At 48.1% G+C, this 18,632-nt stretch overlaps 1 pseudogene; it reads left to right on the forward strand.

Annotated features, from left to right (window-relative positions):
• Positions 1 to 524: 524 nt before the first annotated feature.
• On the forward strand, positions 525 to 5,400 carry LOC123396152 (annotated as a pseudogene).
• The last annotated feature ends 13,232 nt before the right edge of the window (positions 5,401 to 18,632 follow it).

The following is an 18,632-nucleotide window of genomic DNA, read 5'->3' on the forward strand; positions in this document are numbered from 1 at the left end:
AATTTGGCAGAGCCAATATATGATGATTTAGTGAGGTGGGTATTCAATTCTTTAGCCTCATACAAACTTATTATCACAGGCTAACCATTGGCACTATTAATTTTAATATCTCATTCTTCTAGTTGTTCCATCTTGGGCTGCTATTTTGGGTCCAAATGAAATTTCCATATAGGGTTCACCTCTTTTCATGTTTAGAACTAATTGTATTCATTGAGTATCCCCATTCTCATTGGTATATCATCCTTGGTTATCATAAGGAAGGTGGGTAGACAACTTATATTTACAACTAGACCCTAGAGGGTACTCGATTTGGATAATACAATTAAACTGATTCAATTACTTATTTCCTGTTCAATGCACACAATTATATGCTTGGTTTCTAATCTATTGTGATCTTGAATAAATTTATGAGTTTAATGTTTTACGCCCGAGACCAAAGTGGCTAAAGGGTTTCTTGTGACCAATTTATGAGTTTAATTTTACCTCAAATGAGCAGGCGAATTGGTTTATTCTACTCATAATTGAAAGCTTTGGAAAAACTCTTTGCTTATGATGACCTACCACTGCGCCGAGGAGTTGAGAAGTATGTTTATTATTTTCTGTTTATGTTTATATGTTGCAAACCCTTCTACATAAAGAATTCCATGAGAATTTTGTGTTGTGATTGGTTAGTACTTCCAATATATTACGAATTAACTTTAAAAGCCATGAAGTCCTTTTCCTCCGCTGCGGATAGGGGAATAATAGGCCACTAGATAAACACATTGTCACGTATGTTGGAAGTTCGTTGTTATCTGTAATAGGGAATTTCAGTCATAACACATATAATCAAAAGTTTCTGCATGTTCTAACCCATTCCGCATGCTCTAATGTCAATAAACATTTTGCTCCCTAATATTATCTTATGTAGTCATCGGTGTAGTTATTTTCTCTTTTGAGTGTTGATACGTCTCCATCATATCTATAATTTTTATTGTTCCATGCTAATATATTATAATTGTATAATACTTTTGGGGTATTTATTTACCAATTTATATTATTTTTTAGCACTAACTTATTGACCGAATGCCCACCGCCAGTTGCTTTTTCTGCATATTTTTCATTTTCAGGTTTTCCATACCAATCGAAGTCCAGTTGACTTGAAACTTTTTGAAGATTTTTTCTGGACCAAGCGAAAAACAACAAGCATCGGAGGAATCTTGGGTGCCACACGAGGGCCCTGCAAGCCAATCCGGCATGACCTGGGGGCGCCCTGTTGGCTTGTGGGCCCCTCGAGGCCCTCCTGACTCCGTTCCCTGGCTTATAAATTCTCAGATACCCAAAAACTCCCAGAAGCGGTCCAGAAACACTTTTGCGCCACCATATGTCTCTGTTCCAACGGGAGGCCATCCAGAGCTCCTTTCCGGCACCTTGCCGAAGGGGGGATCGATCATGGAGGGCCTCTTCATCAACTTTGTTGCCCTCATGATGATGTGTGAGTAGTTCACCAGAGACCCACGGGTCCATAGCCAGTACCTAGATGGAAATCTCTCTCTTGATCTTCAATACAACAATCATCACATCTTCGTTTTGATCCACATGATGTAATTCCTTTTGTGCAATGCGTTTGTTGGGATCCTATGAATTTTGGATTTATGTTCAGATTATTCATGATAAGTATTTGAGTCTTCTCTGAATACTTATATGATTCTTATTTGCATGATTATGATAGCTTCGTAATTCTCTCCGATCTATTGAAATAGTTTGGCCAACTAGATTGATATTTTTTCGGTGAGAGAGGTGTGTTTGAAGTAGGTTCAACCTGGCAAATTTCTATATCCCAGTGGCGGAAAAGGCCAAGATGCGTCTTTGTGTTGCTATTACTAAGGATAAAACGATGGGGTTTCTTCATATTGCTTGAGTTTACTTTGTCAACATCATGTCATTGTTCTCCATGCATTACTCTGTTTTACTTGATACTCTAGATGCATGTTGGATCGCGGTCGATGTGTGGAGTAATAGTAATAGGTGCGGGTAGGAGTCTGCCTATTTATTTATGGACATGATGCCTATATACACATGATCATTGCCGTGAATATCACATAACTATCCGCTTTTCTGTCAATTGCCCAACAGTAATTGTTTTACCCACCGTATGCTATTTTTCATGAGAGATGCCACTAGAAAAAACTATGCCCCTAGGTCTATTTACAACATATTTACAAGACCTTCAATACCTTGTTGCCATTTACTTGTTTTTATTTTGTCTTGCTATCTACAATTATCTACACACCTCACTCGCTTACAAATAAGAAGTATATGGGGATTGACAACCCTCTTGTTCAAGTTGGGTGCAAGTTGTTTGTTCTTTTGTGTGCAATCGCTGAAGACGGTTGTAGTTGATATTCATATTGGTTCGATAAACTTTGGTTTTATAACCGAGGAAAATACTTAATTACCCACATTGTGATACGATAACCCGTTCCTCTTCACAGAAAACTCAACACAGATCACAAGTATCAAGTGCCCCGTGTTTGCTCTACGAATGAATCTGTCATGGACATTAGGTTACATGATCGATGTCTTACATTGTATATGAAAATCATTCAAAATTTCATCTACGATGCACATTGTGAGGGTGTGCATGTAGCCACATTAGCAACATATGACAGAAATTGAGAGAAGATTTCAAGGTTTGGTTTAATGCTTAATTGCTATTATTTGATATATCTTTTTTGGGAGAATATTTTGATGTCAACACTTGCATTTTTTTCTCAAAATAAGCCACATAATATGTTCACGGTAATAACATCAGCAAACCTCTATATGTGGATTTCTTTTCCCACTGAAGATCAATAGTTGAAAAGATAGGCCGTGAGAAAATGTAAAAAATAAATATTGATAGAACGCAGGAGGTTGAAAGAAGCCTTTATGTGCAGCCTGTTCTTGGTGAAGGAGTTGCCTCCAGTGTGGATGAACAACTTACCAGAGATGCACGAAAGGCTGGGGAGATTACTAATTGGAGCAATTTGTATTCTTGTTCAAATTTAATAGGTCTGCTGCTGCCCAAACTTATTTCCATATGCTGGGTTGTGACAGCTTATGCAGAGAAAAGGAAGATAGCAGAAGAGGTTGCATCACTTCTTAAACTCAGGGTTGACATTAACACAACATCTAGAAGGTTATTACTATATGTGGATTAAGCATAATTTTCTTGCACTCGAGTATTATATGAAGAATTCAATGTTCATACACGAATCTCGGTTCCGAGAAGATAATAGCCACCCTGCGAGATGGGGCTAAATATGTTGGATGAGATGGGCAGAACTACATCATTGTAGGGGCTAGCCAGCCCAACATCACCACACTTGAGCAACATTGGCATGCCATGCATAGTTGTGCGAAGTAGGTTACTGATTTCATCTTTGCTATACCACGCTATATGTTACTTCTGTTTGCCCCTCTCAGCCAAATTGTGAGAGCTATATTTCACTCCATGAAGGCCGTCATGGATGGATTCGGTGACACATACCTGACCATATCAAAACTACTGAGTAAGCGGTCGGTGGACCTAATATATATGTAAACTAGGCATTGGACGAGAGTCCCCCGCCCCGAAACTGTGACCGACCGTCTGCATGATGATTGAAACACGGTTTGATCTAAACCAGAGCTAGTGAAACGAGGCTTTATGTAATGCGGAGCTTGCGGCTGAAAGTTACAACAACACGAGCTAGTTTGTGCTATTTTTGTTATTATAGTACTTGTGAAGTATTTGAACACTTGAACTACTACTTGCTCGAGTTTGCTCTGTGTCCGATTCAGTGCCCTTTTATACACACTTACTGAGCCCTTGCCATATGCCTTACTTATTGCATCATGATAGCTGAGGATCTAGATCATTTCCTCCTATATTTATACTGAGTTCCTCCTCTTACATTGTTGGTCCATGTCATCATCCAAGTATTTTGTTGTATACTGCCACTTGCTTTGTAGTTGATCCATCTCTATGTTATCAGCCCAGAATGCTTCGTTGTATATATATTATCATTCGCCTTGTTGTTGTTCGATAACCTGTAGACATGGAAGACATTGGGAAGTTTACAACGATGTTTACCGATGTGAACACGAGATAAACATAGTCTCAAGACATCATTTCTGTCCAAGAAACATTGTATACAGAACCCTGGACGCCGTGGGGGTAGTAGATGAGGCTCCCAGAAACATGTCTAACGCTCTCCCTTGGAAACTGAAACAGATTTGTCCATCCAATCTACTTGCGCATTCAATATGACTTGGTACTTGTACGTACTGAAGGAGTATGGTGTTTATTACGTAATAGCCTGGGTTAGCCTGTTACATGTTAAACCATTACCTATACTAGGTGGATTGCGCTGCCACGCCCGATGAGTGATCAGTTGACCATAAGTATAACGGAGAAGTAGGGGACGTCGTTGGAGATTTCGTTAGAAGACCTTAGGTAATTCAAGGATTGTGTGTGTTCCATAACTTTTGGATTTGGACTATACATGTGTATAGTTTGTTGTTTGGCCACGGAACTAGTAGTTGCTAACGTGGATGTTGGCATGTGGCCTGATGGAGAGTCTGCCTACTTTGCACTAACGGCAGGAAATAGTTATCCAAACACCTAAAGCGGCCTTAGGGAACTGAATCCCTTAATTCCATACAAGGTTCCAAAGAAATAAACGAAAGGTACACACCTGCAATCAAAAGAGGAGATCCGATACAAACCCAAAGGTGTACTTGGCATGGCAGCCGAATAACAAGCACAACCAAACTGAACATCACGTCAAGTCATTGTCCGTCGCTCATCCTCTCTAAGGATGTGAAGATGTGACGAACTCAATTGAGGCCGAGTCGATGCTTCATCTGATTGGCTTCCATATCTACATAAAAATAGTAATTTTGTATGATGCGTCAACCGATGTTTGATGAAGACACCTTTTAACTAGAGTATTATTACAAATATGCCAAAGCGACCATGCCATGGCAGCAAAGCAGAACCACGATATCCTACATGTTTGTCCACAGAGGCGGCTAAAAATGGACCACCAGTTGTCGTTGCCACTGGGCAACTCTCTCAGCTCTCGATCGAAGGAGATGCACCTCACACAAACGTCTTTCAGATCATGCGAGAGAGGGGACAGTATTTGCGTCGTCTGAACCGCTGTGACAGCCTTTTCTGTTTCCTTATGTTATTCCTCCTGCTACTCCAACAGCTCGACCGATTCCTACGCCACGCCCGTCCTCAACGCGCCATCCCATGTCGAGCGGATCACGGGCACGATCAAGCTGTTGGTGGCCCGTCGTGAACGCAGCATGACTCGGCCCTACATTATGGAAAGGAAAAAACTTACAGACCCTGAACATAAGACTCCTGTCGAACACCTGACAGTCTAACAGAAATAAAGAACAAAAGGGGGGAGCCCAGCCCATCTGCAGAGGGTTTTGCATGGCCCAAGTAACCCTAGAGATCACCCCCTTACTTGCGTCGTCCAGCCTGCACCTCCTCGATCCCGATCCTCCTCTTCATCTCGATGAACTGGATCCTGCCCAGGGACTTAGTAAGAGCATCTGCGAGCTGATCCTCAGTGCCCACGTAGTCGATGTCCACCTTCCCTGTCTCAACACAGTCTCGAATGAAATGGTATCTCAGATCAATGTGCTTACTGCGATCGTGATGCACTGGGTTCTTGCTCAACGCGATCGCCGACTTGTTGTCCATTAACAGCTTCACGGTTCTTGGCTGGGTGCCCTGGATGTCCGCAATCAGCCTGCTCAGCCACACTGCCTGCATCGCTGCTGCTGCTCCTGCCACATACTCGGCTTCACACGAAGACATGGCGATTATCTTCTGCTTTTGCGACGCCCGGGTGATCAGGTTTCTGCCAAGGAAAAAAACTGAACCGCTGGTGCTCTTTCGATCGTCTATGTCCCCGCCATGGTCACTGTCACTGTAACCCACGAGCCCTGCCTCGTGTCCTCCTCCTCGCTGGTACTTGCAGCCATGTGACAGAGTTCCACTGATGTAGCGAAGCAGATGTCGTACAGCAGCCATATGTTGTGATGTGGGGGCCTCCATATAACGACTGACGATGCCCACTGCATATGCTATGTCTGCACGAGTGTTTGCCAGATACCTTAAGCTTCCCACCACACTTCTATAGTGAGTGGCGTCCACCGCTGGGCTCCCATCGCTCTTCGACAACTTCAGTCGATTTTCCATGGGTGTAGAGCACGGCTTGCAGCCTGTCATTCCCATCTGTTCAATGATCTTGCGGGCATAGCTGCTCTGGCACAGGGAGATAGAGTTGTCCTTCTGATCAACCTCGATCCCGAGATAGTAGCTCAGAAGTCCAAGGTCGCTCATGCTAAACGTGCGCTGCATTTCTGCCTTGAACTCTGCAATCTCGTCAGTGTTGGCTCCTGTGATGACAAGATCATCAACGTACACCCCCACAATCCCGCGCTTGTACACAGAGTGCTCCAGTGGGCTTCTCTCAAACCCAAGCGCTACAAGCTCGCTATCCAGCTTGATATTCCATGCTCGCGGGGCTTGCCGGAGTCCATACAATGCCTTGTGCAGTTTCAGGACAGCTTGAGCATTGTTGTTGTCGATGAATCCTTCTGGTTGCCGCACGTATACCTCCTCTTCCAGCTCTCCGTTCAGAAATGCTGACTTCACATCCATATGATGTACTTGCCATCCATGATGTGCAGCAAGAGCGATGAGGATCTGCACTGTCTCCATCCGTGCTACAGGTGCAAACACCTCCTCAAAGTCGATCCCTTCTCTTTGTGCGTATCCTTTGGCAACCAGTCGAACTTTGTGTTTTATCACATTACCTTGGGGATCTTTCTTGATCTTGAACACCCACTTCAGCCCAATTGCTCGGTGTCCGTCGGGGAGCTCTGTCAGTTCCCAGGTATCATTTCTGTGAATGGCCTGCATCTCCTCTTCCATCGCCTTTTTCCAACACCCTTCTGCTAGTGCCTCGCCGACGTCGCTTGTTTCTTCGTTAGCCAGCAGGCATAGCCCACTGTACTCGATTTCCACCGGCTCTGTGTGGTCCATCACCTCCTTCATCATGCGGTACCGGAGTGCCACTCCCTCCGAGTCGTGTGACTCTCCCCTGGGAGGCGTTGCCAACGGCGCCGAAGGGGGCTCCAGTGTGCATGGCTTGTTGGGGGTTGATGGAGTTGGTGGTGTTGCTGGAGACTTATCCAGCGCGTCGTCATTGCCATCGACTAGCTTGGTGTTGTTGATGGTGTACTCAACGGTGAAGGAAGCCGGAGCTCCAGTGGGGACTGCTGGGTCTTCAGTCGCCTCCCAATTCCAGGGACGATCTTCATCGAAGATCACATCCCGGGTAACATGGAGTTTGCGTGCCGCCGGGTCGTAGACTCGGTACGCCTTGCTGCCATCCTCATAGCCCACGAGCACCATGGGTGTTGCTCGATCTGAAAACTTGGTGATGCCTGGTCCAACCTTCTTCTCGAAAGCAGTGCAGCCAAAAGTGCGCAGGTAGGACACGTTTGGGCGTCTTCCGTGCCATGCCTCATATGGGGTGATGCCGTCCAGAGCGCGTGTGGGCGCCCTGTTCAGGATGTGCACTGCAGTTTTGACAGCTTCTCCCCAGAACTCGTCAGGGACCTTCATGCTTCTCAGAAGATTGCGTGCGGTTTCCACCACTGTCTGATTCCTGCGCTCAACTACACCATTCTGCTGTGGGGAGTACGGTGCCGTTGTGTATCTCTTGACACCGTTCTCTTCGCAGTAGGTCTTGAAGGTGATGGAGGTGAATTCTCCCCCTCTGTCAGTTCTGAAAGCAAGCAGCTTTGTGCCACGCTCGCTCTCTGCAAGAGTCTTGACCTTCTTGAAAAACTTGAATGCTTCATCCTTCATTCGCAGAACCTCTATCCACATATACCGGCTGTAGTCATCGACAATGAGGAGGAAGTAGCTGTTACCACCTGGGGTGGCCGGTCTCACAGGGCCGCATAGATCACCGTGGAAGAGCTCGAGTGCGTGCTCCGCTCGATATGACGACACCTGAGGGAATGGAGTGCGATGCATCTTGGCCAGCGCGCATCCGTCGCAGAGCTGATCCACACGTGCGATAGGTGGCACACCAGTGACCATGCCCTTGCTGGTGAGATCATGGAGCGCCCTGAAGTGTAGATGCCCGTATCTTGCGTGCCAGCGCCAGGCCATGTCGTTCGCCTTGGCCAGAAGGCACACTGGTGCTGTGATGTCGAGCCGCAGCAGGTACAGTCTGCTCGCAGTGCGTCTTACGCGCACCAGCAGTAACCCTTCATGGTCATGGACGCAGAGCTCTCCGCCTGCAACCACCTTCTTGCACCCAGCTTCGTCGAGCTGCCCAATACTGACGATGTTACTTCGCAGACGGGGAATAAAGTACACCTCTGTCAGTGCCCGGTGCGTCTTGTTTCTGCAGTTAAACAACACCGTGCTGCGACCACAGATGTCGACAGTGGATCCGTCGCCGAACCTGACAGTCCCAGTCACGGTCTCATCTAGAGTGGCAAAAGCCGAGCGATCACCAGTCATGTGATTGCTCGCGCCTGTGTCCAGGTACCAGGCCTCCCGTGGAGTCTCCACAGGAATCACGTTCTTCTCGTTGAGGAAGACACACTCGAGGGTTGGTTTGTCGTCGACTTGTGCCAGTCCGCAGCTCACCGCCATGAGGAGTGCAGGTTGATCCTCCTGCGCCTGGTTGAGGTTCGCTTCCTCCTTGTGCTCTTGCTTCGGCTTGCGGCAATCCCGAGCCATGTGCCCCTGGATTCCACAGTTGTGACAGTTTCCCTTTATGCGGTATCCGCCCCCGGCGTGACCCCTGCCGTCTCCCGACGGGCCATCCCTGCCTCTTCCACCTCGGCCTCTGCCGCACCCACGGCCTCGACCGCCTCCGCGGCCACTGCCACGCCCTGCGCCCTGAGATGAGCCATCACCATGCTCACGCTGCTTGGCGCGTGCGTTCCACTGCTCCTTTGTGAGCATCAGGGTGCCTCCGGCATGCCCTGAGCCGCCTTGATCGAACCGCTCCTCGGCGGATTTCAGGCGACCGATTAGGTCCTCTATACTCAGGGAGTCAAGATCAACTAGCGTCTCGATGGACAGGGCTATCTGCGAGTACCTGGGAGGGACGACGCGGAGAAACTTCCTGACAGCCTTCTCCTCCGTGACCTTGTCGCCGAGAATATTCAGGTTTGTGACCATGGAACCGAGTCGCATCGCGAAATCGTCCACGGTCTCGTCGTTGCGGAATTCGATGGTCTCGAACTCCCTAGCCAGCGACTGCGCCTTAGCCGCGCGTACGCGCTCGCCACCAAGCCGCATAGTCGCGATGGCATCCCACGCCGCCTTTGCCGAGGGTTTTACGGCCAGTGTGCTCAGCATCTCTGGCGGCACTGCCCCGAGGATGGCCTCCAGCGCCATCCTGTCCTCGTGGTAGTCGGCGTCCCCTCGCTCGACGGCGTCCCAGTAGCCGCGCGCTTCGAGCTTCACCTTCATGAGGAGCGACCAGTCGTTGTAGTTCGTCTTCATGAGCATCGGCCAGCTGGCCGAACCCGACTCACGAAACACCTTCTGCACAACGGGCGCCGCAAGTTCGCGGCCGCGCGCCGTGCGGCTCCGCCCACGCCTCCTCTGAGGCGACCGCGATGGCGACCGTGAACGAACCGGCGACTTCGCTCCTGAGCCAGTTCCCTCGTCCGTCGGCGTCTTCCCGCCGGCCATATCAGCAGGATCTTAAACAGGCTCTGACGCCACTTGTCGTTGCCACTGGGCAACTCTCTCAACTCTCGATCGAAGGAGATGCACCTCACACAAACGTCTTTCAGATCACGCGAGAGAGGGGACAGTATTTGCACCGTCTAAACTGCTGTGACAGCCTTTTCTGTTTCCTTATGTTATTCCTCCTGCTACTCCAACAGCTCGACCGATTCCTACGCCACGCCCGTCCTCAACGCGCCATCCCACGTCGAGCAGATCACGGGCACGATCAAGCTGTTGGTCGCCTGTCGTGAACGCAGCACGACTCGGCCCTACATTATGAAAAGGAAAAAACTTACAGACTCTGAACATAAGACTCCTGTCGAACACCTGACAGTCTAACAGAAATAAAGAACGAAAGGGGGGGAGGGAGCCCAGCCCATCTGCAGAGGGTTTTGCACGACCCAAATAACCCTACACCAGTCGCCAAATGACAACGGAGTCCATGAGCACCCGGCGACATCCCGAATACAACCCAAAACAAAATAACTCATGATGCAGGAGAAATGGATATGATTGGAGTGTTCCAGTGCACCACAAAGAAGACATAGCCCATCACAAGGGCCATGCCGCTTTGGAAGCCCACACCGGAATGAAGACAATATACTGCCACAGGGAAATTTTAGTTTTTAACCAAATCCTAGACTCCCCCTAAAAAAAGAACACAATCGTAGACTTCCAAATGTCCATGGCCTGAAAATTTACAGCCACAATATGCAACGGCTTATGGTAGGAAGGAATCCCCGCGGTTTGTGGGGCGATAGCCATTTATCCATGCCAGACCCTCGTGGTAACCATTTATCCACGTTAGTAGGCCGTGACGGCGCTGATATGTTGAGCTGATTCCTACCGCCAAGGCCCGTGGATGTAGCCATTGCCCAGCTTTGCCTGTTGAAATGCGCCCTTGTTCTGGACTGTTGGTCGGCGCGGGGCTGCGCACCAGGCTGCTCCCATGTGGCTCGTTAGTCCGGACACCAGATTAAGCGTCGTTTAGCATGCCTTGTGGGACTTTCTATATGGTATGTGGCACGCTTGTGAACATGACAACGCGCACCACTCCCCTCCCGCGCGCCCCTAGTGGCCCGGCTCATGAGCAGCGTTGGTCGCCAAATGTTCTTTAATTTGTTTTTATTCTTTTAGTTTTTTTCTTTTTCTTTATGTTTTCATTTCTTTACACATTCACAATAATTCAGAATTTTAAAATCCGAATTTGAAAAAAGGGAATTTTGCAACATAATATTCGGTAATTTGAAAGACTGAACTTTTTTTAATAGTGCGCATTTCTTATGCACAATTTTTATGTGCATTTTCAGTATGCAAGAACTTTTAAAAAAATGGATGAAAATATTGAATTTGACGAATGTTTCTAGAAATTAATGAACAAATTTCGAATTCGTTGATTTTTTAATTCGATGAGCATTTTTAAAATCTGATGAACAAAATATTGAATTGAAGGACATTTTTTGAATTGTTGAATATTTTATACATTGGTGAACATATTTCGAATTCGATGAACCAGAAAAAGGGAAAGAAAACATTGGTGAATTGTTGAATATTTTATACATTGGTGCTTGGACTGCTGCTACATGTCCTGGCGCATGTGCCACAATAGAGGTTTCTGGCGTGAATTGCTCCGTCCATGAAATTCCTACAACGCCCTCCATGTTCCTCGTCGCCCTCGACGTCTTCAGTTAATCATCAATTCCTGCATGTTGCTAATCATTGTAAACAAGGTTGAATATTTTATGGATCGACGGGTATACCAGCATGGTGGAGTTCCATTCCCATGACATCGCTTCTTCAAAAACCTAGTCATGTGTCACAATCACCTTAATGTTTAAGGTGTTGCACACACGGTATACCTTCGTGCCCGCTTTGTAGCCAACCAACTCCATTGAAACGACAGATTGATGCACGTTGCGTATGCGGCTGGTCGGTGGTTGTAGGGGTGATCCAGGAAGGAAGGCAGAGGGCTACTAGTGTTTCCGTAAATATGGAGATGACATGTCGGTCGTGACAGAGGCCTTGTTCCATGGTGGGTGGCATGGTGTGGTTGCAGCGTGGATGCCCCCGTCGGCATGCTTCCATGCTCAGATCAGACTAGCTAGACAATGTACCCACCAAGTGGCTTGAATTGGTGTAGAAGGAGGACCCTTCTTCCCCTTCATTGGTGGGCGGTATCTGTCCACGGTTTTAGCGATGGAGAGGTGGTCTGGGATGCTGGTGTAAGGGCCATGGTGGTGGGACCCGTGGTGCTCTTAAGCGGAGCTCACGGCTCAGGTGCGAGCTAATGGCCATGGCCGTGCATGCGGTGTTGTGACTGATGTCCGATGGTCAATGGTGTCCCTCGGGGCGAGAGTGTGTGTCGGATATAATCCATGTCTAGCTTGGACAAGACCAATAGTGTTGGCTTATGCTCTCCTCCTTTGGATTGCTTCAAGTAACAACCATGATGCTTTTAGATTGGGCGATGGCGGCGCTCCGGCGCCGCATATATCCTTCCTCGAGGCCCTCTTGGATCGCATGATTTGTCGGGCACAACTTCGCCTCTTTGCAGCGCCTTTGTCACAGTGCAAAACTCTGACGACATCAAGCAGGATCATTGTCTTGTTGTTAGCTTGGAGAGTTTCGGAATTGTGAAGCTGTTCTTGTGCACAACTGTATCATGCCTTGTATGTATGTGTTGTTGTGGTTCGTGTGTAGGTGTTCTATTTCCTGCCTTGCGTGGGTGTGTGGCATGGTACATTATTGGTTGTTGGTTTATATATAAAGCGGAGCTAAAGACTTTTTCAGTTAAAATTCAAAAGTAAAAAACTATGGATCTAAGGATGTTGGAAAATTAGGAAAACTACCTCCGAAAGTATCAAACTGTTTTTCTTTGTGTTAATTTCACCCACCTTATGTCCCGTGAATTCCTTGCCATCTACCTTATTGGTTGTATGTTAGTTTGGAGTCTAAATGCCTTTATTTGTATATAATTCCAGATTCTGGCCTTGGTATTGTCAGTCAATATATACCTCTCTTGGCTCCTGCCACACCATCTATCTTCTCATATCTTCCCGTGCAAACGCTATGTTGTTACTCTATAACTCCTAGGCATGCGGGGCATCGGGATGGTTACAACAACATCTGAAAAGCATCGTGGGCACATTGCGAAGACCAGACCTTTGTTCATAGTTTGGTCTCGATCAATACACCAATGGAAGGTGCTTTCTAGGCCTGCATGAGATGGAGCGTGCGAGGATTGCTCCGTCACATTTCCTGGCGTCGACGCGCCATCCTTGCCAGTTGAGCTTCAGCAGTAGCTCAAACTCACAATCCTTCTTTGAGAGTGTATTTTTGCACCTTAATTGTTGTCTAGTTCAACTCAATGATGATGCACATGGGCAACTTGTGGGAAATCGCGCTTGGGATACCTTGTCATGGGTATACCAGCATGGTGGAGTTCCATTCCCATGACATCGCTTCTTCAAAAACCTAGTCATGTGTCACAATCACCTTAATGTTTAAGGTGTTGCACACACGGTATACCTTCCTGTAGAAGTTAATCATGTTGTTTCTTTAGGATTAGGAAAGAAAGCCAAACCGAGTCCTAGTAGTATTAGGATTCCTAGTCCTAGTCTATTTTCATAGTCCCTTGTGGACGTGTATAAAAGACACCCTAGGGGTGTTCATTGTAACACCAGAAAAACGAAAAGCAATACAAAGCAAAGGCTCGACACGGGCCTTTAGCCATCAAATCCATCGATCAGTTTTATTCGTGTCGCTAGTTACGCAAGTTCCGTCAAGTAGCCGGCCGAAGCAAGAATCGCGTAGGCACGCCTGTACAGCTGCATACGCACGTTCAAAAGCCAACATTTGGTATCTAGAGCCTCGACGATCTACGATCTACGATGACGGACAGCGACGCTGAGTCGGTCAAGTCCGGCAGCGGCGGTGCCAAGGCGAACAAGAAGGGCGTCAAGTCAGCAACCAGTGGTGGAGGAACGAGCGGCGCCAACGTCCACGCGCATCGCAACATCCCCATCCAGTACCCGATGCTCACCGACGCCAACTATGGCGTGTGGGCGGTGAAGATGAAGATTATTCTCCGAACCCTTCGAGTGTGGCAGGCAATCACGGACGACGACGTCGATGACGAGTCCGACGAAGGTGCCATGGCCACCATTTCCCAGTCCGTGCCGGATTCCGTGCTAATGACATTGGCGGAGTTCGAGACGGCAAGAGAGGCGTGGAACGCACTCAAGGAGATGAGGATCGGAGAAGATCGCGTCACCAAGGCTCGGGCACAAGTGCTGAAGCGCCAATTTCACAAGTTGCAGATGGAGGAAACTGAATCGGTGAGCGACTATGCCATGCGTCTTACTACTTTGGTGGGGGAGATCCGCGCGCTTGGTGCAACACTCGAGGAGACCGAGATTGTGGAGAAATTTTTCAGTTCAGTGACTGACAAATTCACGTACATCATCGGCACGCTCGAGCAGCTTTACGACATCGACGACATGACCATAACGGAGGCGATCGGATGCCTACGGACGTGGGAAGAGAATGCTCGTGGCTGTCGAAAAGGCAAAGGAGGAGGTAGTGACCAACTCATGTACTCGCGCGCAGATTGGGAGGCCCCAAGTAGCAAAGGAAGGCGTGACGGTGGCGAAGGCTCAAGCAACACGAAGGGCGATGGACAAACCGGAAAAGGCAAAGGAAAAGGCAAACCACAAGGTCGTGGTAAGGCGGGCCAATCTAAAGAGCAGAAACCACGGAACTTGGACTTGTCCGAGGTCAAGTGCTATAACTGCAATAAGATGGGTCACTTTGCGAAGGATTGTCCAAAGCCTAACAAGCGGGAGATCAAGGCAAATTTGGCAAAGCAGGAAGACGAAGGTCCAGGTCTTCTGATGGCCGAAGTTTGTGATCTCGCTGAAACGGTGGTTGTGAAACCAAGCCGGAAGGTGCTACTTCATGAGGAAAAAGTGACACCAAAGTTATCCGGTGATCAAAACGTGTCGTGGTATCTCGACACGGGTGCCAGTAACCACATGACGGGGTGCAAGGAGAAATTCCTCGAGCTGGAATACGATGTTGAAGGCTCAGTCAAGTTCGGTGACGGTTCAGCTGTGGAGATTTGCGGTCAAGGATCTGTCCTCTTTGAGGGTCTCACAGGCGAACATCGCATACTCACCGGAGTGTACTACATCCCACGGCTGCGCAACAACATCATCTCTATTGGGAAGCTTGACGAGAATGGATGCAAGGTGAATATAGAGAGCGGAGTGATGACGATCTTCGACAACCTCCGAAACGTGTGAAAGGATCGATATGGTTGGCTAGAGGGGGGGTGAATAGACAACGACCACTTTTTAATTAATCTTAGCAAGTTAAGGTAAACACTATACGGGTTCACAAATAATATGACAATGAGATGAACCCTATAGAAGCTAACAACGAGAGCTATTAAGACAAGTAAGATATAGTCACAAGCATAAGCAAATACAAAGTAAAGGGTAGAGATAACCACAAGTGGAACCGATGGAGACGAGGATGTGTTACCGAAGTTCCTTCCCTTTGACAGGAAGTACGTCTCCGTTGGAGCGGTGTGGAGGCACAATGCTCCCCGAAAAGCCACTAAGGCCACCGTATTCTCCTCACGCCCTCGCACGATGCAAGGTACCGTGATTCCACTATAGGTGCCCTTGAAGGCGGCGACTGAACCTTTACAAACAAGGTTGGGGCAACTCCACACAAAGATTGGAGGCTCCCAACTAAACCACGAAGCTTCACCATAATGGAATATGGCTTCGAGGTGACCTCAACCGTCTAGGATGCTCAAACACCCAAGAGTAACAAGATCCGCAAGGGATTGGTGGGGGAATCAACTTTTCTCTTGGTGGAAGTGTGGATCTAGGCCTTCTCAACCAATCCCTAAAGAATCAACAAGTTTGATTGGCTAGGGAGAGAGATCGGGCACTTTTGAGCTTGGGGAGCAACAATGGAGCTTAGAGAGGTAAGAGATAGGGTTCCTCAGCTAGAAGAACTCTTTATATAGTGGGGGGGGGGGAAATTCAGACCGTTTTCCCACTCTCTGCCCGAGTTCCAGTGGTACTACCGCTGAGCAGGAGCGGTACTACCGTTGCCTGGCGGTACTACCACTGGATGCAGCGGTACTACCGCTGGGCCTCCAGCGGTACTACCGCTGACACCAGCGGTACTACCGTTGGCCCCTTGTTGTGCACAAGCACTACTACCGCCGGGAAAGTCTTCGCAAAAGGGTCCGTCCACGAACTACCGCTAGGTAGGTGGAACAAAGCACCTGGAGCGGTACGCTGACCAGGGGCGGTACTACCGCCAGCTAGCGGTACTACCGCTGGCTGCAGCGGCACTACCGCTAGCAGTCCAGCGGTACTACCGCTGGGGACCATTTTGCAGAGATACTCAAAACAAATAGGCGAGGGCCGCTCCAAAGATAAGGAAAGGGAGAATGTGAAGTGTGAGTGTGTAAAGATAGATTCCACCCAAACCTTTCCACTACGGATCCCCTCTTAATAGTACGGCTTTCCTATGACTCAAATAAAGAGAATCGTAGAGAGCGCCGTGCTTCCGTTCCATGAGAGAGAGGAGACGTGTCGTCTTGTGCCGTTGACGTGTGTTATCTGAAACCTTGACACACACGGTTAGTCCTGTACGGTACTGTCATCAATCACCAAAATTACTTAGGCATAAACTATGCCCCAACAATCTCCCCCTTTTTGGTGGATTGATGACAATACCGGATTTGCACAGAGAATAATATGAGAACAAAAAGATAGAGATATATGACAATACGGGGCATATGACTCACAGCATATGATGGAAATAAATCTCACATAAGATCATGTCTCACAAAAGATAGCAAACGAGAATCAAACCAAGTTCGAAGCAAACCATACGAAATAAAGCAAAGCAATGCAAAGTTCGAATGAAAGCAAATCCTAGACTCTCTCCCCCTTTGGCACAAGACACCAAAAAGGGGCGCACCTAATGCCACAGGTAACTACTCCGCGTCTTCAGCATCACCAGACTGGTCGGTCCCCTCCTGGTCGGTCTGCTCCTCCTCTTCCGCTTCATCGCCAGACCACTGGTACCCTTGAGCCTGCATCCAACTAGCCTCAGGAGTGATGTCGTCCTCTGAGCCGCTGGAGATGTCCACATCCAAGGTCCTGAGAACACGCTTATGCCTCTGGCGGCTCTGCTTCTGAGCCACGTGTGTCTGGTACTGACCCTTGGCCTGCATACAGAAAAGTGTCTTCATCTTGTCCTGCAGTTTGATAGCCCAAGATGGCATGGCAGACGAGCGGGACTGAGAGGCGGTTCCTCTATCAGCAGCAGTCTCTGTATCAGTATCCATGTGCTGAGAGGATGTAGATGGGTTGGCCCACTTGTCCTTGACGCGAAGCCTGATCGGGTCATGCACAATGTAATCAGACTGAGCGTAGAGCAGCTCCTCCGGAAAAGCCTCTTGCCACTTATGGCGAATGTATGCAAACAGGTAAGGCCCGTAGATGGGAACCTTACGCATGATGGTGCAGTTCCAGAGCTCTGTGAACATCACATCAGAAATATCCAGCTGAGCAGACTCCTGAGACATAGCCTCCTCACAAAGCAGCAGCATCTCAGCCAAGGAGCCATGGACCTCATCGAAGTTACCACTGCGAGGGAAGAGGGTGTTGCGAAAGATCCGATGCATGATGTCCAGGTGCTTGGGAAGCACCCCTTCCTCAGATACAGTTTCTGCAGTCTGTCCTTTGCAGGAGCCCTATCAGTGGGGGCTGCAGCATGAGGACGCAGCCCAAGAGGAGTGTCAGCACCCTGGAAGTCAATGTGAAGGAATTGCATGAACTCCTGCCAGGTACCGGTCAGCTTCTTTGATCCAGTCATCCACACCATGGAACGCTCTGCATCAGGAGAGAAATGGACTGTGACATAAAACTGAGCAACTGCAGTGGGATCAAAATCCGTCTTGAAGGTGATGATGTCCTTGATGCCCAATTTGTCAACCAGAGAGAGGGCATCACCAAAATAGTCCATGTTCCTCTAAAGATGTGCCAGGTCAATCCACTAAACAGAGACATAGTTCTTTTTGAATTGAGCTACAACATCACGATAGATCCTGCTCTGGTCCCTTGCCCAGACATGGTCAACACCCTCGATCACATCCCTCTCGTTGAGATAGTGGTTCTTGGTGCAAAATTGCAGAAAGTCCTTGGGGGACATTGTTCGAATATTGACCCTCTTATCCTTGTGAGCGACCTTCTTGAAGGACTTCTTCTTGGGAGGCAGACCAGAGGTGGCAGACCCCTCGGGCGCCTCTTGGTTGCGATATTGTTTGGACTGCGTGTCCCGTGGGGGGTTCGAACGGCGAGAAGAGCCACCTATGACACAGAACACATAGCGAAAAAGAGGCGACAAGAAGAGTCAAGGCAATGAATCTTGAAAACGCAAAACAAGTAAACACGCATTGCTAAGCAAAAAACAAACACAGAAAAATACATAGTGAATGCTCATGGCGGTAGTACCGCCACCCCTGGCGGTAGTACCGCTGGGGCCTAGCGGTAGTACCGCTAGACCTGGCGGTAGTACCGCTGGGGGTTTGACTTTTAGATCTGACATAAAAAAATGGTTTTCGAGGGCATGGGCTGAAAATGAACACTAAGACTTATACCCGAGCCCTACTGTCATGAGGAACACTTAGTAACACGAAATAAGTACATGCCTAGGCAAGAGAGAGTACGTTTTAGATCTAATCCAAAAGTTCAAGTGCTAGATCTAAAACGAGTAAATCCTAGGGCATGGCAACAAACTC

This window comes from Hordeum vulgare, chromosome 5H (genome assembly GCF_904849725.1).
Source record: "Hordeum vulgare subsp. vulgare chromosome 5H, MorexV3_pseudomolecules_assembly, whole genome shotgun sequence".
NCBI lineage: Eukaryota > Viridiplantae > Streptophyta > Magnoliopsida > Poales > Poaceae > Hordeum > Hordeum vulgare.